The sequence below is a fragment of the Myotis nattereri genome (assembly GCF_964212035.1).
Source record: "Myotis nattereri genome assembly, chromosome: 8".
Taxonomy (NCBI): domain Eukaryota; kingdom Metazoa; phylum Chordata; class Mammalia; order Chiroptera; family Vespertilionidae; genus Myotis; species Myotis nattereri.
In genome coordinates, this window is record NC_138083.1 from 16,402,743 (window position 1) to 16,429,023 (window position 26,281).

General features: G+C 43.5%; 1 pseudogene across 1 annotated transcript; it reads right to left on the reverse strand.

Annotated features, from left to right (window-relative positions):
* Positions 1-24,678: 24,678 nt before the first annotated feature.
* LOC308523562 (translationally-controlled tumor protein-like) lies at positions 24,679-25,181 on the reverse strand (annotated as a pseudogene). The gene has a single exon. The product of its transcript is annotated as a translationally-controlled tumor protein-like (transcript).
* Between the last annotated feature and the right edge of the window lie 1,100 nt (positions 25,182-26,281).

Consider the following 26,281-nt stretch of genomic DNA (forward strand, 5'->3'; position numbering starts at 1 on the left):
GTTGGCATAAAAATAATGATGACAAGTAGCAAGGACACATTTTTAGTTTAATTTAATATTCTATAAAATATTAGTTGTTTTATTTGCCCCAAATTTGAAATAATACAAGTCTTCACGAAATAAAAATGAATCCAGAATTGTGTAATTTCAAAGCGGACATGTGGAGGAAATTGTACACTAGTATATGCTGTAGCCACATGGCTGGTAATCAAAAAAATACTCGCCTGCTTCTTTGGGATTAATGTTGAATCATGCGGGCTTTGCATTACGCCATTTCTTCAAGAAGAATACCTTTCGTATCAAGCGCCACCACTTGCATATACTAAGGCCCATGGAGGCTGTCTGTCATGGAGAAGGTACTTGGTGAGTGGCAGTTACTTCGAAGGTGTAGGCTTCAGTCCAGTAGCAAGTTAACCACTTGGGTTCCTATGAGCTTGCTTGTGCCTGAGTCTTCTGCCCAGCAATGGGGACACCCTAGGAATAGAAAGGTGGGAACATCACTGCCTCCACTCAGCATGGAGCTCCTTTCTCTGCAAGCCTCTCACCTGCCCAGGTCACTGTGCACTCTTCCTGTGTTTTTGTGTTTTTGCTGTGCCTACGGGTTGCTTCTTTGACCATATTCCAAATGCTGTGCCTTTGAGGAATGCTTTTTCTCTCGTGCTTGTTACATTGTTTAACAGCACTGGGCACACAGGTAACCTGCAATACATTCTTATTTACTTAAATATTTTTCAAAATTTGGAGCAAGAAAAGGGAAAGGTTGTCTTTGACAAAATTACCCACCCATTCAGAATATGTGCATTATTTGTAAATTTGTGTGGATGTTCACGAGTATGTCTCCTGGGAGCTTAATAAAAGGCACGAGTGAGGACAAGCTCTTTTCTTTCCTGATCTAGTCTCGGGCAGGGCACAGCCATGGGCTCCATTCTCAGCAGCTCCTCAGACACCTCATGTGATCTGGAGCAGTAGTCGAAGGGCTGAGGTCTCAGTTGACACTACCCTTCATTGCCCTTCAGCCTGGTTCCGCAGTGTCTGCATCTGGGTTCCCTCAGAAGCCAATCCTGAGATGAGGATTCGTGGACAGTGTTCGGCTTGATGCCAGGAAGCACAGGAAGTGGGCTGGAGTGAGCGAGGCAGGAGGGAGGAGGCTGCCAGAAGAGTATGTTATCAAGTCCACTACCATTGTGGTCACCTGGGGACATGGGGTAAAACATGCATAGGAGTTTGTCCATTTGAGGGGCAAAGAGTGGGGCCATTTATCCAGAAACTGCAATTTTCTGTTAATTAAGTGCTTCCCTGGAGAAAATAACTCCCTGGTACTTCTCGCCTGGCCCTCACTGGCCACATGGGCTGCAGCCAGTGACACTGACTTTCAGTAAGAAGTTGACAACTGGTATGGAAACAGTGAAAGCCAAGGAGGTGCAGATAGAGCACCAATAGTGTCTATAATGTCTGATAATGAAAAGCGTGTACACTGGGGCCTTGACTTACGAGTGTCCCGACTAACGAGTTTTTTGATACCAGCTGTCTCTCGGCAGATTTTTTGCATTGAGTTGATAGAGTAATTTGAGTTAACGAGCTCCTTAACGAGCTCGGTCTTGGAAGGAATTAAACTCGTAAGTCAAGGCCCCACTGTATACAGAAACACCCTAACTGCACTCAGTTTCTTAGGAGATGGTGTTTCCAGTTGTGTAATTTCATACCCAAACCTTCTGATTTAATCTCCAGCTATCATTTTATTACTATTCATGGCTTATTACTACTCATGGGTCAGGAATTCAGGAAGACTTTGCTGGGCATTTCTTTCATGCAATTGCCATTAGTAGGTGACTAGAGCTGGCAGAGCAGATGGATGGCTGGAACAGCTGGAGATGGCCAGAATCTCTTTTTCCCTTCATGTAGTCTGTCTGCAAGGACTTTTGGGCCTCCTTATAGCAGGGTTGCCTCCAGGCCATTGGGCTGCTACCAGAGAAGATGTGGAAACTGCATTCCTTTTTTAAAAAATACATATATATATATATATATACATATGTTATTATTATTATTATTATTATTATTATTTCAGAGAGGAAGGGAGAAGGAAAGAGAGATCGAGCCCACAACCCCAGGCATGTGCCCTTGACCAGAATCAAACCCGGGACCCTTCAGTCCGCAAGCTCATGCTCTATCCACTGTGCCAAACCAGCTAGGGCCTGCATTTTTTTTTTTTTAATGATCTCGCCTAGGAAGTCATTTCTGCTGGACTCTGTTACAGGCTCATCACAAGCCAAACCACATTCAGTGGCAAGTGGTTTAGACTTTAGACTTCACTTCTTGATGGCGGAGTGGCAAGGATCTAGAAAAGCATGTGAGACAGGTAACAGTGAGGTGGCCTTTTGTAAAATACAACCTGCTATGTGTGTGTGCATGTTTGTATTAGTAAATGCTGCCATTTTCAATACCTATGATATAAACAACACCCAGAATAGCGAATGAGCTTGGGTCAGCACAAATGCATTGACTGATAAAATATATAGAAACGTGCAAGTTTGGTAACTGTCTGAGTCTGTTTTCTCACACCCATTGGCCTGAGCTGTCAGGGAAGCTGTTCTATTTCTCAGCCAGCTAGAGTGTGTGTGCCTGTGTGTGTGCATTCTTAGATGAGACAGTATTGGCTAATGATTATCAGCAACTCTGGAAATGAAAGAAATAAGTGACACAATAAAAACCTTAATTGCTTGGCAACAGTGTTTAGGCCTCATTAGGCAGATTTGAACAGCTTCAAGAGAAATAAACTCCTGTGTCATTAGATAACAAGGCAAGAAATTGGTTATTTCCTTCTTGAAAGGTATGAAAGCTTCCAATTGCCTGATATATTTGCCTAGTAGATTATTTTCTGTCATCTCAGTTAATTGAATTTTATCCCTTGCTCTTAAAATGTTTTCCTTCAAATAAGGTTACAAAGTTCATAAAAGTCATATTTTACATCGCAGCCATAGAAGACAGACATCAACCTTATCTAGACAGAGTGCTCCAGGAGGAAATGAAAACCCCCAAACTTTTAGAAGTTTACAATTTTCATGTACACTTGGATGACTTGGGATTCAAATAATATGATGTGGAATACATCTTTGCAATATAACACCCAATTTGGATTTTAAAAGAAAACTAAAACATTACTTATGGTTCCATCCATATTTTCTTCTATGGGAATCCATCGAAGCTTTCATTGTTGAAAGTTTTTAGTTTAGTTAAAATAAAAATTTGGTTCCAGTAAAAGTTTGGCTTGCAATATGTTTGGTAGTACCCTGCTGCCATTATGTCTATGACATATTTCAAACCCACGCTCTCATTTTTTTGTGAATTCTTGTGTCTCTCGATTATGCACCACACACATACCCTTCGTGCTATATGGTTAGGTATAACGTGGTACATAAATTAGCTCATCTTTTCCTTGTAATGCTAAAAAGTGGAACTAATTAATGTGGCAAAAATATCCACCTCTCATGCCTGGATTTTGAAGGCATGTTGTGGACCCTGAGAAAGATGATGCTTAATAAGAAGCTCCCAGTGGCTAACTGGGCTCATATTTTTTTTTTTAAAAAAAACAGCCTAGCAGCCATTTCTGCTCAGGGGATTGTCACACAAACTGCACTTCACAGAGAAGCCTGTACTGAACTGCCTGCCTGCGCGTACCTTCCTGCCATCTGAGCCAGCCCTTATAAAGGAGTTCATTTCAGCCAATAGGACTGAGACTTTCCCCATCCAATGGGAACTGCACAGCTATATCTTCAACAGCTTCTTCACTGACCAATCAGAGTGACTCTATTCTGACCAATCAGAACAGTGCTTTTTGGATCAGTCAAACTGTGAGGATTTGAGTCCTCATTTGCATGAGGATGGACCAATCAGTGACCAAGGGTGGGGACTTCTGTCTATATAAGTCAGCTTCTCTTTGATTCTGAGAACATACTTTCTTTTTCCAGGGAAGACTGGAGACTCATTTTCCTGGCTGGAGCTGAGACATTGAGGATGTCTCTCTGGAGCAGAGCAGACCAATGAGGAGCAGAGTAGAGTTGTCTAGCTCAGGGGTCCTCAAACTACGGCCCGCGGGCCACATGCAAATACAAATATTGTATTTGTTCCCGTTTTGTTTTTTTACTTCAAAATAAGATATGTGCAGTGTGCATAGGAATTAGTTCATAGTTTTTTTAAAATCTATAGTCCGGCCCTCCAACGGTCTGAGGGACAGTGAACTGGCCCCCTGTTTAAAAAGTTTGAGGACCCCTGGTCTAGCTGAAGCAGGCCTTACCCCACCACTGCTTCACCCAAGAGCTGCCCAACAGCGGTGCTGTGTTCACAGCTGTGCTATATAACTGTTTGTGCTGAATAAAGTTTCCTTCTTCACTGCACCCCAAATTGGAGATTCTGTTGGTGTTGAATTGACACCAACAACTGGCCTTTGGATGACAATGTCCTTTATCATATTGTTTTCCACTTTCATTCTTTCTCTACTAACTTTTAAGTCTATACTCTCTTAGGCAAAAGGAATATGGGTATTTAGCAGTCCCTGCCTGCCTTGAATATGTCCCCTGTTGTGTTTTACTCAAAGCCCCTTTGCTCCAACCTCTGAGAAGATTGGGACCACAAATGAGAGAAGCAGGCAGAAGTCAGCACCGTGGGAATTCACTCTTTGGTACCAAATAATGTCTTTTGTGAGGTGGAGGGTATTTAATCTCCTCCATCTCTCATGCTGAAAGCCTGGAAGGGTCTAGGGAAAGAAGGGATCAGAAACACTCCATCTTCTTTTCCTAGAGGAAAATCATGTGGTCAGGAAAGATGAAAGGTAAGTGCATGCTGGGACATGTTACAATTCAGCTGGACACCTGGTAAGCCATGGGACTGGGATGGCTCCTTTTTAAATAGGTTCACTCTCTCTCTCTCCTTCTAGCTCTGTTTTCTCCCTTCCTTCCTTCCTTCCTTCCTTCCTTCCTTCCTTCCTTCCTTCCTTCCTTCCTTCCTTCCTTTTTAATGAAGGCTTTACTGGGGATCAGGTAGGGCTGGGGCATGGACCACGCTGCGAGAGCAGGGCCTGCACCCCAGGCCAAGACTAATCTTCAGGGCAGTGCTGGGAAGCTCAGGGCTGAGCTCCGTGGGTGAGGGGTGCAGTCTGGCTCCTCAAAGCAGAAGCCACAACTGAAGGGAAGGACGGCTGGTTGGCTTTAGTGCATGAGGGAGAACGTGAGGTGGGGTTAGGAATTTTGCTGAAGAAAAGTGGGAAACGAAAGCTTTAAAGGGCCTCTTGAAAAGGGGGTTCAGAGTGAGAAAGGAGGGGATCAGTAAGCATCTGGGGAGGGAAGAAGGGAATAAGAAGAAGGAGAAAAAAGGAAGACAGCTGGTTCTGGAGGGACAGGGAGGTCTGATGATTCTCCAGGGCCCTGGAATATAGGTGCAGCTGTGGCTGCTCCCTGCCCCCACCTGGCTGTACAGGCCCTGCTTGCTGCCTCACAGGCGATCTTTAGAAACAGAGGGCCTGGCAGGAAATGGCTGGACACCATGTAGGCAGGGATCTCTTTCAGGACCTCAAAGTGGGCCATGAAGTCCCTCAGGTTTGGGAATGCCTCCAGGCACCCAGGCTTAAATACAGGAGGTAGGCCACCCGAGTCCTAAGCCAGGAAATCCACAAAGGTGAGTTTGACTCCTGCAAACCAAAACCTTTTCTTCAGAAACTGTAAAAAGAGCTTCATCTTTTCAGGGAATGCTTGCAAGTACTCAGGTTTCAGTTTCTCAAAAGTCAGAGATGTAGCAAATCCCAGCGAGGTCCATGCAGATGGCCGTAACCCCATTTTTCTTTGAGCCTTCCCAGCAGACCAGAACTCTGATCTTTGACTCCACAGCTCGATGGTCATGATGAGTGAGGCCACGATGGTCTTTTTGGTCTCCGATTTTCCATAATGTGCTGTGGAACGTGCCTCCAGGTAAACAACCAGGACAATCATCTCATGTGTTTCCTTTTCCTCTGGGACCACAGTCTTGTACTGCATTCCAATCTCTAAAACAGGGGGTGTTCTCTACCCCCCCCCCCGCCCTCTCCCCTCGCTTCCCCCCCCCCCAGTGGTTTACAGGGGGGAGGGCTAGTCTGGGATTTGGCACTCCATCCTGACAGGAAGCAGAAGTTATCTTCTTGTTTGTTATTCTGATGCTTTTAGATTCAGATAGTGTCAATTGCCTCTCCCAACCTCTTCACACTCACTCATGTGTGTTGATGCAAGCAAGCTGGAGGGCACTCCAGTGGGTGTTGTTGGGGGAGAAGCCATTCTTGCTGAAAGTGGGATCAGGATCTCAGGGGAGCAATGAGAGCATGACAGGGGGTTGTGCCCTGTCAGCTGGGGGCAAGCATTGGTTTGGGTTGGCTGCTCAAGTCCTTTCGGCCTTTCACTTGGTGGGATGCAGCCTGTCATATATATACATGTAGGGGAGTAGGATGGAGCTCAGAAGAACAGGAGAAGGTCTGGACCAGGGGATCTGAGGACTAGATCCAGCTCTATAACTTAGAAGTTGTGGGATGTACAAACCATTTGAACTCTCTGCACTTCCATCTCTCACCTGTAAAATAGAGGAAATGGTCTCCTTGCCACATGGCATCAGTCAGTTCATGGATGTGGCTTCATCTTGTAAACCATGAAGCCTCTTACACACATGAAGAGTCTTCCTCTCCAGGAAGCAAGTGAGGTCAGGTATAGAGTGTGATGTTCCCAGGGCCCCAGCATCCATTGGAGAAATTCCAAATTGCTGAAAGAAGAGAGAGAAAAAAAGGGAAAGACGTCTCCTTGCCTCTCCCTCCAGGCCTAAATGGTCCATTTGTCCCTTAGGCAGTAATACCAAGCCTGTCCTGGTGTGTGTGTGTGTGTGTGTGTGTGTGTGTGTGTGTGCTTCTTGATCCAGAAATGAAAGGCAACCCTGAGGCCCACAGCCAGCCTGGTGAGGCTTCCCAAAGCCTATCTGGCCTGCCTCTGCCAAAGGGCAGCTGGTCACCCAGAACTCGGGCTGCTTGGCTTTGGGGCCCTGCAGCAGTGGCAAGCCTTTCTCCCTATGAGAGTTTTGACTTCTCCCTCATCAGCCCACTGGCTGTAATACTAGGTCAGATGTATAATTGCCTGAGAGTCAGGGTTTGGTAATTTCCCTGGACCCTGAGGCTGAACAATGGACACCACCAGGGAGAAGTGCTGGTTTGGCTTCCAGGGATGACCTCAAAAGCTTTATTTGTTAGGAGGATCAGGCCATATGTCCTCATCAATCCAACATTTGGGTCACAGGGTGGAGAAGCACCCGGATCCTAGCTAATGCCATGGCTTAACTCCCCTCCCAAATGATCATTCAGAGGCTCAGTGGCAGAGGAAATTTAATTATTAAAGAAGGGAGAGGGATAGAAAGATACACTGAAATGTTAGATCGGGAGCTTGGGATGCTTTATTTAAAAATTCTGAGCCACAAGAAGGCTCATGAAATTCTGTGACAATATTGACAAAAAGAATCTTTAATGGAGCATCCTTAGAGGTAGGCAAATATGGCAAATATTTCATGAAGTAAAAAATGGTGACTTGGGATGAAGATTTAATTGGGAGAGAAACTTGGCTGCCCACCAAATTAGATTGGAGTGTGGAACACCTCCACCTTCTGACTCATAACTATCATTGAAAAGGCCAGGGTAGTAAATACAGGTTGTCTTCAATTTATAATTAAACATTTGCTTTTCTGGGGGCTTACCATGTGGCACAAGGTACAATGAGATACCAAGATTAACAATAGCCTTATTGTTGTTACTCATAAGTAAGGACAGAAAATTAATCATCATCACCACCATCATCATCATACATAACACCATAGTGGTAAACCAGATTTGAGAGGTTGGGAGGGGAGTCACAGGTGCAGATTAGGGGTAGACATAATTGCTAAAACTTTTGTTTTCCTACGATATTCTGTCTTTCCCCCAGCTCCTGGAAACCACCATTCTTTCTGTTTCTATGAATTTGACTGCAATAGTTACCTCATATAAGTCAAATCAGAGTATTTGTGCTTTTGTGACTGGCATATTTCACTTAGCATAATCTCCTCAAAATTCATCAAAGTTGTAACACGTCAGAACGTCCTTACTTTTAAGTGCTGAATAATACCCCATTGTATGCATATACATTTCATTTACCCATGCATCTATCACTTGGATTGCTTCTACTTTTTAGCTATTGTGAATAAACCTATTACGAACATGGGCATATAAATATCACTTTGAGGTCCTGCTTTTAATTATTTTAGTTATATACCCAGAAGTGGAATTTCTTTATTAATTATTTTAGTTATATACCCAGAAGTGGAATTGCTTTATTTCAATTGTTTTAAGAATCACTATTCTGTTTTTTCATAGTGGTTGCACCATTTTACATTCCCAACAGTGCACATTTTCTTCACATCCTTACCAATGCTTGTTATAATTTCTTCCTTCCTTCCTTCCTTCCTTCCTTCCTTCCTTCCTTCCTTCCTTCCTTCCTTCCTTCTTCTTTGCTAAAAACTATCCTAATGGATACGATGTGTTTTTTATTGTGATTTGATTTACATTTCCTTAATTATTAGTGATATTGAGCATCTTTTCATGTATTTGTTGGCCATTTGTATGTCTTCTTTGGAGAAATGTCTATACAAGTCCTTAGCCTATTTTTGACTGAATTATTTGGACAGTTCTCATTTTTAACCAGCGACTGTGATCGAAGAGGTCTGGAAAAGGACCTAGGTATCTGTAGGTAATGGAAGTATCACAGATGTTTCTAAAGCAAGTCATGTTTGAGAGCCACTGTGTTACATGGCAAGAGCTTTGCCTCTGCCAACTTAATTAAACATGCACATGTTCATATGAAGGATCCAAGAAAAATTTAGAACTCTGTCATGTTGTCCAATTTCTCTCTATATTAGACAGTCACTATGATTTGATTTTGATTCATGAATGATCTAGTTGCCTTCTTTTCTTACCTTCAGACAACCTCGAGGAGGTTGATATTGATCACCAGCGACTGAGGAGAGTAAGGAAAGAAGAAGGAATTGAAGTCTAACAAAATAAGAGTTTGGGTTAGGGAGGAAGCTAAGCTATTCTCCATGTTTTTCTCTTCTGAGGATCACACTCCACGAGCAGACAAAGAACAGACTTTAGGAACCCTGAGAGGGAACACCATACACAAGCTGTGACTGAGAAGGATTAACCAGAACATGGCGCTGGTAGCTGGGTTCAGTTACTGGATTTCACACAGGACCATGGGTGATAGGAAGCAAAGAATCCAGAGGTATTGGTCAGCTTGAGGTTTGTTGGTTGTAAGTCATAGAAACACACCTCAAACTGATGTGAAGTAAAGGACACAGTGGTGTCTCATGTAGTGGGGGAAGGCCTCAGGGAGACCTTGTGACACATTCTCATGGTCTTTCTTCTTTCTGTCACCATGAATGTCATACTGGAAGGAAGCACAGCTGCTGAGAGATTCCTGGTCTGACCACTTGTCTTTCCTCAGCTCCAGTCTGAAAAATTCTAGGACAAGATTCCAATTGGTCTGATTGGGCCACTGCTTGTTGATGGACCAATCAACTGTGCCTGGGGTAGGAGTGACTATCAGTCTATGACAGGACTATGTGTAGCAAGAGGGTGAGTGCTCAGTGTTTTTCAAGTCTCTGCTTGGTCACTCTTATTGATGTTAACTGGCCAAAGTAAGCCAATCAAAGCAATGGATAATCTCAGAATTCCTGGGGGCACTGCCAAAGGCAATGTGGGGGTCATGAGGGATGAGTTTATGGCCATTTGTCATCTGTGTCAGTCATACGGATGCTTATACTCATCCATTGTAAAAAGAAGAATTTAAAAATTGTTTTTGGCCCTAGCTGGTTAGGCTCAGAAGATAGAGTGTCAGCCTGCGGAGTGAAGAGTCCCAGGTTCAATTCCAGTCAAGGGCACATGCCTGGGTTGTGGACTCGATCCCCAATGCAGGGCGTGCAGGAGGCAGCCGATCAGTGATTCTCTCTCATCATTGATGTTTCCATCTCTCTCTCCCTCTCCCTTTCTCTCTGAAATCAATAAAAATATATTTAAAAAATTGTTTTTGGACATAACAGTCTCTAGAGGTACATCACTGTTTATACATTTCTAAAAAGGTGTAATAATGACATTAGAATACCTTTTTAAATATTCCTGTGTAGGTGCACACACATATGCACATTTGGTCAGAATAAATCTGTGACCTTCTAACCTTCCTGAACGTAGGTCATGGCACATATTCAACTAGTCCTTTAATGTTCAGCTTTCCCCACATTTTCATTTCACTTTAATTCAGTTACAGGATTAGCCAACTGGGTAATACAGTACATATATTTTAATGTTAAAAATAAGAGTAACATTTGGATTCCAACCTGATAAGGGTGCTTTCCTCACCTGGAGTTACATCCCGCCATTCTCCACTCAGGAGGGGAGTTTGCCAGGCATTTCCCTTTTCTGTTCACCTTGGCTGGGGCTGTGGGACGTGTTCACGCTTTACATGCTTTGCTCATCACATGTGACAAATTAATGTGTTTCTTGTTCTGTCATTGAGCAAACCAGAGTCAGCAAAGCAAAGTCATTTGGAGCAAGGTCATTCCGCATTTGTGAGCAGTGCTTCCCTCACTTGGGCAGGTCCTCGTTTTCCCTGTGATCCTTCCTGACAAAGTTTTGATCAAAAAGTAATCGACATATTTCAACAAATGTGTGGCCAGTAACATTCAACCAAAAAAGTAACCTCAAAGAACTGTTTATGATGCCCAATGCTGACTCTGAATACTAACCATCGTTTTCTCTTTCTTCCCGACTAAGCAGAAACATTTTTCTTTTAAGTCTCTTCTTGAGGCATAGCAATGTTCTGGTGCCTTCCTCATGCTGGGAGAAACAGTTTCTGCCTATTTGCCCTTGTCCAAAATGGGAGCCTATCATTTTTAAATGAGCATCCCCCCCGCCCCCCCCCCCACACCACCTTCTTCCTACATACAACTCTCAGAATCTACATGTTCCAGTTCATTTCTCCATGTTGAACCACGCTACCTGCCAGTGAAGCATGATAGCAACCATGTTTGGGTAAATGTTTAACATTTTAACCCTGCTGACTTGGCTTCTGTCATTATTTGCTTGCTAAAATAATAGAAGAGTTATTTTGATTTTCTGAATTATATAAATCATCCAATTTGATTGAATACCTTATTGATTGTCATTTGAATACCCCATTGGTTGTGGTCATACTGGTTTTAGAAAACACATTCTTTTGTACCTGGAGGCCAGGACTGCACAATTACTCTAAATTGCCCCAGTGGCTCCAGATAATGTGTTTCCATTGACTCAGTGGTCCCAAGACCCAAGGGCTCCAGATAATGTGTTCCTGTCGACGCAGTGGTCCCAAGACCCGAAACTATAATTAATCTTTGTAGATAACTAATCGGCTCACTCTAGCTTCTGTAACAAACTGCTTTTTTGCAAACCAGGTTCCTCATTCCAAATGCCGAGATGCAATCAATAAATACCCTTGTGATTTTTGCCTATATAAATCTGGTGTTGCGGCTATTTAACCACTACGAGATTTGGAGAGCAAATTGCCCTCTCATAGTCCCGGCTTCAAAATAAATGTGACTCCTTAATTCGACTTCTTGAGGCGTCCTTGTGTGATTTGCGGGGTACATTACAACACCAGCAGTGGAGTCTGTGTCCAGAAAGACCAAGTCACAAAGTCTGGGTCAGAATCGGTTCTGGCTGCCCAGCCTCAGCAGTTAGGATCACAGTGTAGGGCAGCCGTGGGCAAACTACGGCCCGAGGGCCGGATCCGGCCCGTTTGAAATGAATAAAACTAAAAAAAAAAAAAAAAGACCGTACCCTTTTATGTAATGATGTTTACTTTGAATTTATATTAGTTCACACAAACACTCCATCCATGCTTTTGTTCCGGCCCTCCGGTCCAGTGTAAGAACCCATTGTGGCCCTCGAGTCAAAAAGTTTGCCCACCCCTGGTGTAGGGGGACCCAGGCCGCCTGCACAGAATGTCATAGCTACTCCATGGTAGGCCAGTTAGGTCTATGACTTAAGCAGGATTCCACCTGGTTCTGGACCGATGGCATGTGGCCAGGGCCCTGCCGACACTTCAGGACTCACTTGGGAGGGAGGGAAGAGGCTGAAGCCATAACAGGCTGGGTGACTGTGAACGGCAGAGCTTTAGCTGTCCTAGCCGACGTGCCGGTGAGCTGCACACCGCAGCCTGTGACAGACAGCTCCTTATTTGTAAGTAGTTAATGTTTCTTAGCAAGCACTTCTAAAAGAAATTGGTATGTAATGACAGCACTCACTGGAAAACAGGCCGATTAGAAAATGCACTAACTTATCTGGTATTCATTTGAAAAGTAAATGGATGCACGGCAAGGTGAGAGTTCACTATCAATTCAAATATTTTCCCGTAACTGGCTCTAGCACTCCTGCTTTAATTCAAGCAGAAATACAAGTATGAATAATCAAAGTAGATGACGCTCATCAAGAACCTTTGTGCTTTGCACCATTGCAAATGGTCATTGAAGCTTAATGGCAAAAATTTACATTCTTCCTTTAATTTGTATTCCATTCCTTTCTTCTGAGTGATGTGATTGTGGCTGGCTGCTGGCTGCTATATTATTTTGATGCAAATGCTGTGTTGTGGGTGCCTGAGTCCAATTTCCTGGCTTTTGCTAGGAAGGAGGGACTGTGAGGATAGCTCAAAATCAGGGTGATTTAAAGAGTTTATAATTACTGCTCTTAACGAGTGAAACAATACAGACAATTGATGAGACCCACTGTTCGGAGATACCTGGATGGCCCCTAGGTTAATAATAGATACCCACCAAGGAAAATAAAATCAACAGGAAACTCACTGTGTATTTGGCTGCCTTGCCCCAGCCCCAAAGTTGGGTTTAATTCTGGTCACCGCTGACAAAAACGAATTTATAAAATCTGTAGTTCAAGCAGAACTCCCTTCCCTGTGTGCCAGGCTCCCTGGGGAGGAATGCTTTCCTGAGATACAGGGTTTTGCTGGCCAAAGACTGCAAACCTCGGGCCCCAAGGGCCGTCCTGGAATGTAATGTATGCACAAGCTAATTTATGATTCTGTGACTAATTTCCATCTCTTGTGCTCAGAGTTGCCTGGCTAATTACAGGAATGTTTTCTTAACTTTAGTAATTACGCTCTGTGCCTTCGCCAGGCGGCAGAGCAAATGAGTGCGGGCGGACGGCGCAGCACTTGGAGACGGCGCGTCCCGGCAAGAGGGGACGGCGCGCCCGCGCCGCGGGGCCAGCATCCCTGATCAGAAGCCTCTCCAGCTTTGACCAGCGCTCACAGGCTGCTTCGGAAGCATCTGGAGACAGATTTGATGGCACGCCCCGTAATTAGAGGAACTGGCTTAATTAGGAGAAGTTTGTGGGCAGAGGGAAACCGGCGGGTGTGCCCTGGGATCTGAAGGTTTGCAGCCTCCTCCCGGGAGGCCGAAGCACAAAGCTCTGCCTGCTCAGCTCCGCCACCGCAGCGGCTGTAAAAGCCGCCCCTCTACAGCCGCCCCTCGGGCCCTGCGAGTCCCGAGGCCTGTCCCTTGCAGCAGCCTTGCCGAAACGACAGCAGACACGTTCATCTGCCCCCCTCCTCCCCTCCCTCGACATAACGAGACAAACTGGAGGCTAACTCAGCTGTGGTCAGCAGGGTGAGACTGGGGTGGGGTTATGGACCACGGTGTTTTTCTCTCTCCAGGGCCCCCTCCCCAGCACATAATTTAATGCCCCAAGCAAACACTTAGCTCTTTAGGAACCAAGGTCTGACATTGTCCAATCCCATCAGTCAGAGCTTTCAAGCAAACTTAGCAACACCCGCCCTGACTGTCTATCATTAGGCTGCCCAGGATAGCCGAGGAGTGAGGGCGAGGCTGGCACACACCTGGGAGACATCTACCCACAATTAGACAGGAGCTCACCATGATCAGGAGCCCCAGTGCACAGCAGGGGGAAGGCGAAATAACAGCTGCCAACGCACCACTCAGCACCACAGGTATTCACTCTGCTCGTGTGCGGAGACCTCTCTTTCCTCCCACCCCGGGCGGCAGCATGGAAGACGCTGAAAGTGCATGTGAGTGTGTGTATCTCAGTGATTTTCTCCTCAGCCCAGCGATTTTTACTTTCTGGGGCCTGACGGCTATTTATTTTTGACATACTATCAGAAAATGCAAAAAGGCTCCGGTAAAGTGTGCCCACCTTGCCAAATCAAAATGGCTTGCCCTGCTTAATGAAGATGAGGTGATTTGTACATCAGGTCATTCAAGATATTAAAAAAAAATGATCTGTCCTCTAAATATCTCATTAGATATAAACATTTGATGAAATGCACTTTAAACCACTCATAAGATCAATTTTAAACCAAGTCAGCCAGGTAACCTGCATCAAACACATGCCCCGGGGACAAAGCTGTTGAATTTTTAATGTGCCATTGAAAAACATTAAACAGGCTTTATTTTGAAATTGTAAAAATGGACTTCAGATGCATTTGAAAAGACTTCTACGCAAAATGATGAAACCTTCATCCGAGCTTCTACTAAATTCCTTTTTAAAGATTGGCTCCCCGGGAAAGAATTAACGTTTCAGAGGACATCACCCTCAGTTTAAAAGAAGACATGAGTAGAGGGAATGCAAGGGAATGGTGGAAAGATGGACAACGTCTCAGACACCATAGGCCATTTGTAGGGTAAACATTCCTGCTCCCCAAGCAATGGACAAAGAGGCACAAGCAAATCCCGGGCATTGGTGGAATTAGCTCCTGCCAGGCTGAGAATCCCAGGCAGCCATGACAGAACAGAGGATGCCTGCCTGTTGGGTGTGTTTCCTCTCTGAAAAGTCCTCCTTTCATCCAGTCAAGTGAGGCTGATGGGCTTGCTCAGGTGATGTGGAAGAAAGAAAAGCAACAATAAATGTAATTATTTTGACACATTCCTTTTAAAAAGGTTATTATTCCTACTTAATGCAAAGTGGTTTCCACTGCCATTATGAGAGGGAATCCACTGTCCTTGGTCTCCAAACTGTGCACACTGAAGATTCAATGCCAGACACAATCAGCAGTCCCTCATAATTTGATGACAAACTGCAGGGAGGGATCATGTCAGCGCTGTAAGAAATGCAGACCTTTCCATCTCCCTTCCAGCATCCTCTGTGCTCTCTATTTTACTCTATTTTGCAAGGAAAAGCTCATTTTTACCTTGTGAGAAGGATAAAACAGTTGGGAGGAGGGGGTGTCTCTCACTGGCCCATCATTTTCTCCCCAAATGACATTTATTTATTCTGAAACTCCCTAGCATGAGACCTTGATTGTGTGGATCCTCTGAAATAAGTTCTTTGAATTATCAGAATGCTGCCCTGCCTGTTGGGAGAACAGTTGTGGGTCCCTTTTAATCGTTATGTGTGAACAGTTGCTGGTTCGGAGGAAAGTGTGGCCATTTCTATCCCCATCTAATTTTGTCCTGATACCTCTGAACCCCTGAACTCTGCTCCTTTTCGACCCACCCTGTAGCTACAGAGGGGGCCCAGATGTTCCACCACAAAATGCCATTTGCGAGTCAGAGATCAAAGGCCCTCCAATAACTCACTGCCCTTATCATGCTCCTTGTGGCATCCGGGGGAAGCAAAGGATCAAAGTCATAAACAGAGGCCATGTTACTGATGAATAATTTACATCCACAGTAGGTGGGAATGTGTTAGTACATAAAGGTCCTTTTGAAGGCGAAAAATTTTGCTGCCTTTCCAGCAAACATTGATTTTGGGGGGAAGCCTATGAGAGGAGACCTGTCCTGAGGAGGGATTTGGCATTGCTCTGACCATGACCATGGAGCTCTACGAGTCACATGTGTGCCCAAGAGCAGGCCTTGCAGGCTGCAGAAGGATTGAAAACACACATTTGTTCATTCACTCACTGCCTAAGTGGCAAAAGGGCTCAGACTTCTTATTGGAGTTAAGAACTCTAGACAGAAGCCTGCGTGGAAAGAGTGTGTCCCAGTTTTTCTTATTGTGAAAACTGCTTTTCCCTACTGTGTCCACTCTCATCTTGAGGGGTGCGAATAAAGTTATTTGAAATTAAAGACAAGCTTAACACTCCATCAAATCAAGAGAATTACACCAGATTTTCCTGCAGAGTGGTAATTATATTTGGAATAAAGTGCTTTCGGGCGTATGTGTATCTGGATTAAGCGAGGCTCCTGGTTTTCTACTACAAATGGAAATGTCTTCTCTCTTTGCAGAACACAGGCACAAGAACTGGCCTTTGCAAGCGGTGAAATTCATGTGGTGAAAAGAAAAAGCGAAAAAACAGAAAGAAATAAAGATGCACTTAGCATTTCATTTAAGACCAAGCATGATATTCTCCCAATCTGCCTTAAATTTAGATGCTGACATCATTCATGCATTTTAAATAGCTAGCCTGATAACCACTTCCTTAAAATAATTTCACCACTCAGCTACAATAAAGTAGATTTCTTTCAAAGACCCCCCTTACTGAAATGTGTTCAGTGCTACTTTCTGTATCATGCAGGTCAATTTAATTCAGCTCGGCTCTCTCTGCCCAGCTAAACAATTGCTTTTCAGTCTCTGGAGAGCGTGGTGAATGCAGCCAGGAATACCCATCTAGAGACGGCCTTGGACACTCCTGCTCATAAAAACTTGACATCTGAAGTCCCACTCTATTAATCTCTTGTCAAAGAGTTAGTCAAGATTTCTGAAAAAAAAGTCAATGTCATATAAATCATTATTAATGATTCAATAATGAGTGAGATTAAAAATGGAAGAACGAGACATTTTAAGAATGGCAGCAGAGCCTCTGGTTTACAAGTACGCCTCTCACAACGGCTGCACCTTTCCCTCAGCAGCCTGCTTTTCTCTGTAGCTCCAGACAGGGGCAACTCCCTTTGCATTTGATGGTTTAAGTGATACCATATGAGTGGTCTGTATCTTTCTATAAAGCCCTTTGCCAGTACCTTGATTTCTTGCTTCTATCTTATTAACATGGCCCCACCACTTGCTTTGTTGAAAGGTGTCTTAGTTTTTGGTGTCTGCATGCAGACCCTCTAACAAGGTTTTGAGTGCAAATCGTTTATTTGAGGGGTGACTCCAGAAAGTGCAGTTGGAGGAGAATAGAAATGAGACCAACATGTCTGCATGAGCAGATTAGAGGGGTGGGCACCTGGGGCTCAGTCCTGCTGGGAGGTGATGTGGAACATGTCACAAAATTGTCCTACCTAAGGGGCAAGGAAGCTGGACTATGTATCTACCAACTCTTGTTTGAAATTGGTTAAGGTGCCAAGTACATCCTTTTGGCCAGAGAAAGCCCCCTCTGAAGTTGCTGACTTGCATGGGGTTGGTGAGTGCCAAGAGGAAATGGGAGGAATGCTTACTGTTTCTGCCAGACAAGGCAGCTGAAATCACTTAGTGCCAAGATATTCGTCTAAAAGCTTGGCTCCAAGTTTTATTTTGTAACATAACCTCTGAAAGTCATACAATCTCATTCAGCCTATCTATACATATAAAAGCCTAAGTGACTGGCCGACCGGCCAACTAGATCACCGTCTGGCCATTTGGTAGCTATGATGCACACTGACCACCATGGAGAAGACACTCAATGCAGGAATGGAAACCACAGGCATGGAAACATGGAAAAGTCTGATGAATCTCAGAGGGAAGGGCGAGAGGGGAGGATGGGAAGAGATTAACCAAAGATCTGATATGCATACTAAAGGCTTGGTGCACGGATTCTTGCATTTATAGGGTCCCTCAGCCTGACCTGTGGGGATCTGGCCCAAACTGGCTCTCTGACATCCCCTGAGGGGTCCTGGATAAGAGAGAGCACAGGTCAGGCTGAAGAACCCCACCGGTGCATGAATCCATGCACCAGATCTCTAGTCCTATATAATAAAAGCCTAATATGCTAAGTGTCCTAGGCCTGCACAATCTCGAAATCCGGGAACCCTCAGGGGATGTTGGAGAGCTAGTTTTGGCCCAATCCTGCAGGCCAGGCCAAGGGACCCCACTGGTGCATGAATTCATACACTGGGCCTGTAGTGTTATATGAAATTGATCAAAGAATGCCTTGGGCTGCTGTAAGCTCCCATGGGAGTCCATGGTGGTTTTCCCCACCCTTACTGCACTGCTCCAAGGACTTCTACCAGAGTCAACCATCAGAATGATTGCCCCACAATTACTGTGGGGCAATGCCTGGACCTCATGCTCATCCCCTACTCTAGCATATAGTTGGTTGGATCAGGGTGGCCACCTGGTCCTAGACAACCAATCAGAAAGCTGATTAGAAACATTTTGTTGCTTGACTTTGAAAAGACAAACTGGGCCAATCAGAGTTCCTCTTTCAAAGATCTGAGCTAAGAAGCAGGGAGAATGTGCCCGTGAATGGTGGGAATAGTAGTTGAAGGTCATAAAGTAGAACTTTCACTGTAAAGAGGAAAAGAATTAAGGTCAATGAGGTAGAGATATTTGTCTGATTGATCCAATGCTGTACCCTCATGGCCAAGAACAATGCCTCGCATGTAGTAGTACTCAGTAAACATTTGTTGAATAAATGAATGAATCATGTGTGCAAGCTTAAGTAATAGGGGAGTAGCAATGATGAGTCACAACAGGAAACCAGTTGGAGAGAGAATAGTCAGAAGTGAAACTCACTCATGACAAGCTCAATAATGAAGATAAAAATGGTTAATTAATTATGTACACGACCTTATATTACAACCTCATGTAACAGGTACTAGCATTATTAATATACAGATAAGGAAGCAGAAAAATGGAGTATTAAGTGACTTTCCCAAGATGATACAGCTAGTACAAGGTGGAGCCAGGGTTTGAATCAGGTTGTGTGCTCAGGCGAGTTTGCTGTTAGTACTATGTTTTGCCTCTGTTAAGGGCCCCATGCCTCCTTGTTTCCAGAACAGGTCTCAGAATCAACTGCTATAAGGCCCAATTCTATTTCCATCTCTGGCCTTAGATTTCTATTTGACTGCATCCCTCCACTGCTCTATGGTAATTATTACAAAATCTTGGCCTCCTTATCTCTCTACCTGGAGGTAGCCTCAGTAGGTCCCACTTACTGCAATCTAAGAGCAAACTAGAATTAGAAAAGCAGAGATAGCACTGGACACGTGGTCCCTGCAACTGTCTTCCAGGTGTTTGCCTGTGGTCTGGCCTCAGCCCTGTGAACACCATTCCCAAATGGTTGGTCCTGCCACCAGAGGTCATGTGTTAAATAAATTTCTGAAATAGTTACCAGAAACCAAGTCACTCATCTACTTTAGGTGATCTGATTATCTTCTGCTGCATAAGGAACCACTCCAAGTCGAGTGGCTCAAGACAATGACATTTATTTTGCTCATGACTCTACAGTTTGAGCAGGCTTAGCAGGTGATATAAACTGAATAGTGTTCCCTACATACATTTATATTGAAATTGTAACCCAAGTATCTTGGAAAGTGACTGTATTTACAAAGGTGATGAAGTTAAAACAAGCTCATTAGGGTGGGTCCAAATCCAATATGACTGGTATTCTTCCAAGTAGAGAGCACTTAGATGCAGACAGGGAGAGAGGTGAGATGATGTGAAGGCATAACAGAGAGAAGACAGCCATCTCAAGTCAAGGGGAAGGGCCTGGTTCAGATCCTTCCTTCTAGCTCTTAGAAAGAAGCAACCAGCCAACAGCTTGATCTTGGACCTCTGCCCGCTAGAACTGGGAGAACATGAATCTCTGTTATTTATGCTCCCAGTCTGCAGTACTTTCTTCTGACCACCTGTCAGACTAATACAGCAGGGGTTGCTCATCCATGCTCTACGTGGTGTTAACTGGAACCGGCCAGGTGGAAGCTGCACTTTTTTTTTTTTAATCCTCACCTGAGGATGTGTTTTTTATTGATTTTTAGAGAGGAAGAGAGAAAGACAGAGAAACATTGATGTGAGAGAGAAACATCAATTGGTTGCCTCCCATATGATCCGCAACCTAGATAAGTGCCCTGACCAGGAATCAAACCCCCAACATTTTGGGTGTATGGGATGATGCTGCAACCAACTGTGCCACCCTCCTAGGGCTATCGCTGCAATTTTTATGACCTAGCACAGAAGTCACACAGAGACATTTCTGCCACATTTTATCCATTAGAAGTGAATCATAAAGGCCAGTTCATATTCCATAGGAGAAGAATTAGAATATTTAACTTTTGATGGGCTGAGTCCAAAAATTTGCAGACATATTTTAAAAGAAGGCTATTAGGCAAACCAATCAACATCCTTATTTGAGCAAGGATCTCAGCAGACCAGTGGTCACAGCAGCTTGGACTCCTGTCATAACTCTTCCTACTTTATTCACATGAATATAGTTTATAGAAACAACACATTCGAAATATGTGCATCAGAGGAGTCATTATATGTAGTCAGCAGAATCCACTGAACTGGACATTGTCTGATACTTAAAGCTACTACAAACTACATTCAATATAAAAACTTCAGCACTTTCAATTCAATTAATAGTGGCTACCCCAACCTGCTCTTGTAAAGTGCATCCCCATGTGATGTTTGAACCAAAGGATTACAGGAAATTCAGATAGAAATATGACCCCATCACATAAGATTGGTTGTTTACTTCTGCTGTCATAGCTTGATAACTAAATAAAAAATCAAAGTAGATGTAGCATTTCCTAGCTAATATGGTAATGATTAATAATAGTTTGCTAAGATGCTATGCATTGAACAAAAGTTTATGAGTAGGAGACAACGCATCAGGGGCAGAGAATTGGAATCTGGTTGCGCAAGGAGTTAACTTGGAGGACTGAGGATATGTGCAACTTACCACTGGAGTAACTTCTCACAGCCACAGGGAAGCTTCTGGCGAGGGAAGGAAAGAGAACTCTCTTTATGCCACCTGAGGGCATCAGCTACTTCTTCATCTTTTCTCTAACCTTTCCCATACAAGTAATCCAGGTTAGCCAATCGGATAGTTTGAGATTATTCCATAAAGGCGTGGCTATTTCCCTCATCAACCCAAATTCTTCTTTTCTATGACAGGAAGACTGAAAGTGACTATTCCCCTAGAGAGGCCGCCTACTTATTCTTCCATCAGGGGCACCTGCTCATGCCTACAAATCACTGGGACACCCCATCACTCTCAGGAAGCATAAATATTAATGGGTGTATGGCCCAGGCACTGAGGGCCACATTGAGCTTATTATAACAAAGGAGATGGCAGCATGGCCATGGAGAACATCATTAGTGAGGCACATGGTGTGTGCATTAAGCAGTGTTTTCACCACAGAGATAGATGGCTGGAGAATGCAAACTTGAGAAGTGAGAGTGTCATAGGCACTCAACTGGCTTCAGACCCACAATCCTCAATTGCAAAAATCCCTTTTACTTGGTCTAAGTCTGATGCTTCTTTTCAACCTAGTATTGGTGTAAAAATGGTGGCAACTGTGCTCTACTCCTTGTTTGAAATCCACCTAAATCAGCAAAGGGGACAATAGATACAGGGAACACAACCCACCATCAATGAAGTAGGAACCTGCAATAGCATCACACCACAAACTACGAAAGAGTCCTAGCAAATGCCAAGAAAGCTAGACTGAGGTGAGGGAGTAAGCCCACAGCTGACACATGCTGCCAAAGTCTGATAAGACTATGTGTTTCACCCAGCTGGCATAGCTCAGTGGTTGAGCCTTGACCTTTGAACGAGGAGGTTATGGTTCAATTCCCAGTTCGATTTTATTAATATGTCAATAAAAATTTATTAAAAAAGAATATGTATTTCCTCAAAAGTATTTGTCAACACCAAGAGGAACATATCAAAGATTCTCAGAGAGTCCAGTTTTGTAGACAGCACAGGAAAAAGGTAGGAAAGAAATAACATTTTTTAAAAAAATATATTTTTTTATTGATTTCAGAGAGGAAGGGAGAGGGAGAGAGAGATAGAAACACCAATGATGAGAATCATTGATTGGCTGCCTCCTACATTGCCCCACACTGGGGATCAAGCCCACAACCCGGGCATGTGCCCTGACTGGGAATCGAACCATGACATCCTGGTTCATAGGTCAACGCTTAACCACTAAGCCACACCGGCTGGGCAGAAAGAAATATCTTGATGAACAGAGAAAGTATCCATTGCTTATAGTGAGGTCAGGAATGGAAGGGTAATTTAAAAAAATTGGTATGCTGGTAGTCTGCTTCTGTTGTTGCCTGAGAGTGATGAGGGATACAGAGCCAGCAGCTGCTCATATCCAGAAGGTATGTACCCTAAAGAGCTTGCTGTGAACAGCACTGGTTGAGGAACACAAACCTGAGAAAGCCTGTGCCCTTAGGGTAAGGAAATCAAAGCTACAGGGAAAGAGGACGGGGAAATACAGAAATGGCGGGCTTGAGGTCATCCAACAAAATGAAATAGAAAAGCAAACTATAAATTTGCAAAGAAGTTGGTGGATATGGGAAACAAAGCAGACCCATATATTCATAATTAGTTTCTGAAGAAGAAAACAAGTGTTGGAAAATAAGTAAACAAGATATTTAACATAATCTTTTCCTCTAATGGGCTATCAGAGTTGTGCATACAAAGATGTCCAGAATGGGGTTCAACAAAAGTTGACAATTGTGATTTCTAGGCAGAAAGAGATTGTTTTTTTTTGTACTTTTGTGAATCATTTGAAAATGAGCATGTGCTTTAAAAGTCTAAATAAAAACATTATTCTAAAATCAATAAGCAAATGCATAGTGTTGGGGCCAGTTGACCCATGACTCCTTTCATCCCTGGCCTGCTTTTCCTCCTCTGCTCCACAGATGGTCACTCTAAATGGAAGGTCATCTACATGTCTACAGATTGGTCTAAACTAGAGGCTAGGAAGTGAGACCAATCATCCGGGGTGTTGCATACTCTCTTGCCTGCAATACGTCCTTTCAGGCCAACCTCTCCATGTCAAGGATGGGGCCAGAATTCAGAGGTTAGAAATCACAATCCATTGTTAACTCTGAGATCAGAAAACAAATGCTGCCTACTTCATGCCAGCCAGCAAGGAGGGCTTGCAGAAGACATTTGCATATTTCCTTTTTAAAACTCACTGGCATAGCCCTACTAGGAACACACTAAGTGTTCTGGTTTATGGAACAAATGGCCTACTTGTTTGTTGAGTGCCTACTATGTGACAGGTACATCATTTCATTTAATCCTCATCAGAACCCTATGACATGCCTATACCCCTTACCGGTGAGGAAACGGAAGTTCAGAGAGGGTAAGCCATCTAAAGTTACATAGCTACTAAGTGGCGGAGTTAAAACCAAAACCACGTCTGTCTGGGAAACTAGAATCTCTTCTCAATAAAGGCTTGCAGACAAAAAGACTCTCTCCCCAGAAATTAAAGTTTGCAGGGCAAATCCTTTGGATTTTATGAGTCAAACCAATTTAAGAGCTACAGAAAGTGGGAAGAACAGAGACTTTGGTTGGTATTTTCAGAATTTCCTATAAATATCAATTGAGAAGTCTTGTGACACAGGAGCCAGTGACTAAGGGATTTGTCGTGGCTTAAGCCAATTTGCTGGGAGCCAGAGGACATGAGACAGGAAAACTTGGTGGACTGGCCTTGCATACCCATCTGTCTTTCTGCGGATGTCCAGATTCCTATGTCAAATGGGATACTTAGGCAGTATTTGTAATAATAAAAGCTGAAAATAAGCCTTAGTGTGCATTGGAGAGGGAATGGTTAAATAAACTGCAGCCATACCTATGCAGACATGGAAAAGAATAATATCAAGTCCTATGTGCTGATGTAGAATGATCTCCAGGACATATAGGTAGGTAAAAAACAAACAAACAAGCAAACCCCAAAACAAGATTCAGATCAGTATATTTCTATGCTCTCATTTATGTTAAAAATGTATATTAGATTGAATGATATTACAATCCTGCTTTTGTAGGTAAAAAAATGTTTCAACAGTGGCAATTTCACTAAAAGGGGATGCATCCTGGGCAGGTGACTGGGGACTAGAAGTCTGGGGTAAGGAGGACAGGGAATTTACTACCAAGAGCAAGTATCACTTTGTAAAATAAAAATAATAAAAAGAAAAACAAAATATACTTGACACCTTCAAACTGAGATTATAGCTTCCCCAATTTATGACCGTTTCTTGATCCAAATATTTAAAATTTGAGTCAGATTTTCATTAAATTCTGGTGTGGCAAATGGGATATATCTACTTTTCTATTTTGAGAACATTAAAGAAAAAAGGATCATTTAATCACTGTACTGGTGAGAACATGGCATGGACTGGAGATGGGAGCAGCTGTTCATAAATGGAAGGGGGGCAGACAACACTGCACAGTTTTCTCTCTCTTTTCTGTATTCCTCTCCTGTGGCACACACTTCCGTTGTTGTTCTTTTTTAATTTAAATTCATTTTATTTTTAGATGACCTACATGACATGTTCTTCTTAAAAACAATGCGTCTGCTCCAAATAAATCAGGGTCAAAATAAATGAAGAGCTCAAGATACCATCAGCCCCATTTATGCTAGTCCAGGTGTGTGGACGAAAAGCAGCAGCCAGATATGATGACAGGTGATAGATACAAATCACCAAATTTGTTAACATTGTTCCATTTCTAAACTACCCTTAAAGAAAATCATATATGGGGTCACCCCGTGCTCACGGTCCAGCAGAGCAACCAGGCCATCTGGATTCATGTTTTCACCAATAAAGAACTGGTAGTTTTTGAAATTAGCAGGATGAGCTTCCTTTGTTCTACAGCCCCAGTCATAAAAGGCTCTACAAGCCTTTGTTCTTCAAGTTTCCCTCCAATTGATTCCATGTAATCTCTGATGTAGTTCTTGTAGACTTCTTTATGAAGCCGATTTCCTGCAAAAGGCGGTTCACAACCATATCACCAGTGATTACTATGACCTCAGTACCTTCCCTTTGGGCTTTCAGCAGAGGCATTTCCACCAATAAGCAAGTCAACAATGTTACCCTCTGTCCTACTGACCATCTTCCCCTTCACCATCAGGTACAGGCCGTCTGCGATCTCCTGGATCTTGCAGATGTCAGAGAATATCTCATCATGGCTGATGAGGTCACAGTAGGTGATCATCATGGCAGTTGAAAAAGATGACAGAAGTGGTGGTAGCAGGGACCCAGAACTTCCAGCAAGCGCCATAACAAATGGCACTGGGGAGGTGGGGGAAGGAGGGAGAGGAACCTCTGATTTTTTTAAAGAGAAGATATGATGCAAGATGGCAGCAGATGTAGTAAGACTAACCACAATGGTCAAACAGACCTCCACCTCATTGGGTCAGCGAAAAAATATGGTTTCGATTCAGTGATTTTGTTAGATTATAAAGATGGCCAACTGTTGGGGTCAAAATGCCCCCAAATGTGGCTTAATTTGTCAGTTATATAAATTCAGCTTTTGAGAATATTTGGGAATCAAAGAGGGGCTGTTGTACTTTAACATAAACTAAAGTGATCTCAGAAGAATAGTTACCTCCATAGAGAATTCTAGCCCTAGAAAGGATAATATCTATGGTGGATTAATTACAAGAATGGCCCTCATTTGTGCATGTCTCCTTATTGTGCCTTTGGGGCTTTGTCACACTGACTATAGGCTTGGTCATGTAACTTGCTTTGGGCAATGGGACAGTAGCAAATGTAATGTAAGCAGAGACATGAAAAGCATTTCAGTACTGGCTCTCCTCTCATTGCTCTCGAGATCCTGCTGAGCTGCCATGTTGAATAAGCCTGGGGAAGGTTGAGAGACTGCACACACTGAGATGAGCCATCCCAGCTGAGTCGTCTTACATCAGCCAGACCCCAGCAGACCTGGCAACTGAAAGCAGACACATGAGTGTGCCCAGCCAACATCAACCGCGTCTAGTCCAAATAGGCAGAATCACCCAGCTGAGCCCACCAAAAACTGCCATTTCTTAGGATAGTGACTAAACAAAAGATGGTTGTTTGAGCTATTATATTTTGGGCTAGTTTATAATGTAGCAGTATCTATCTGCTACAACATCCTCGCTTTTTAATATTTGATATAAAAATAATATACTTCTTTCTAACTAATCCAATCAACGCTTGAATATGTGAATAAATGGAGAATAAGGACATGATGGGAAATAAAAATGCGCTAACAATCCCAAATTCTATAATCTGTTGAAAAACGTTTGGAGATGGGTGGTGATGATGGTGGGA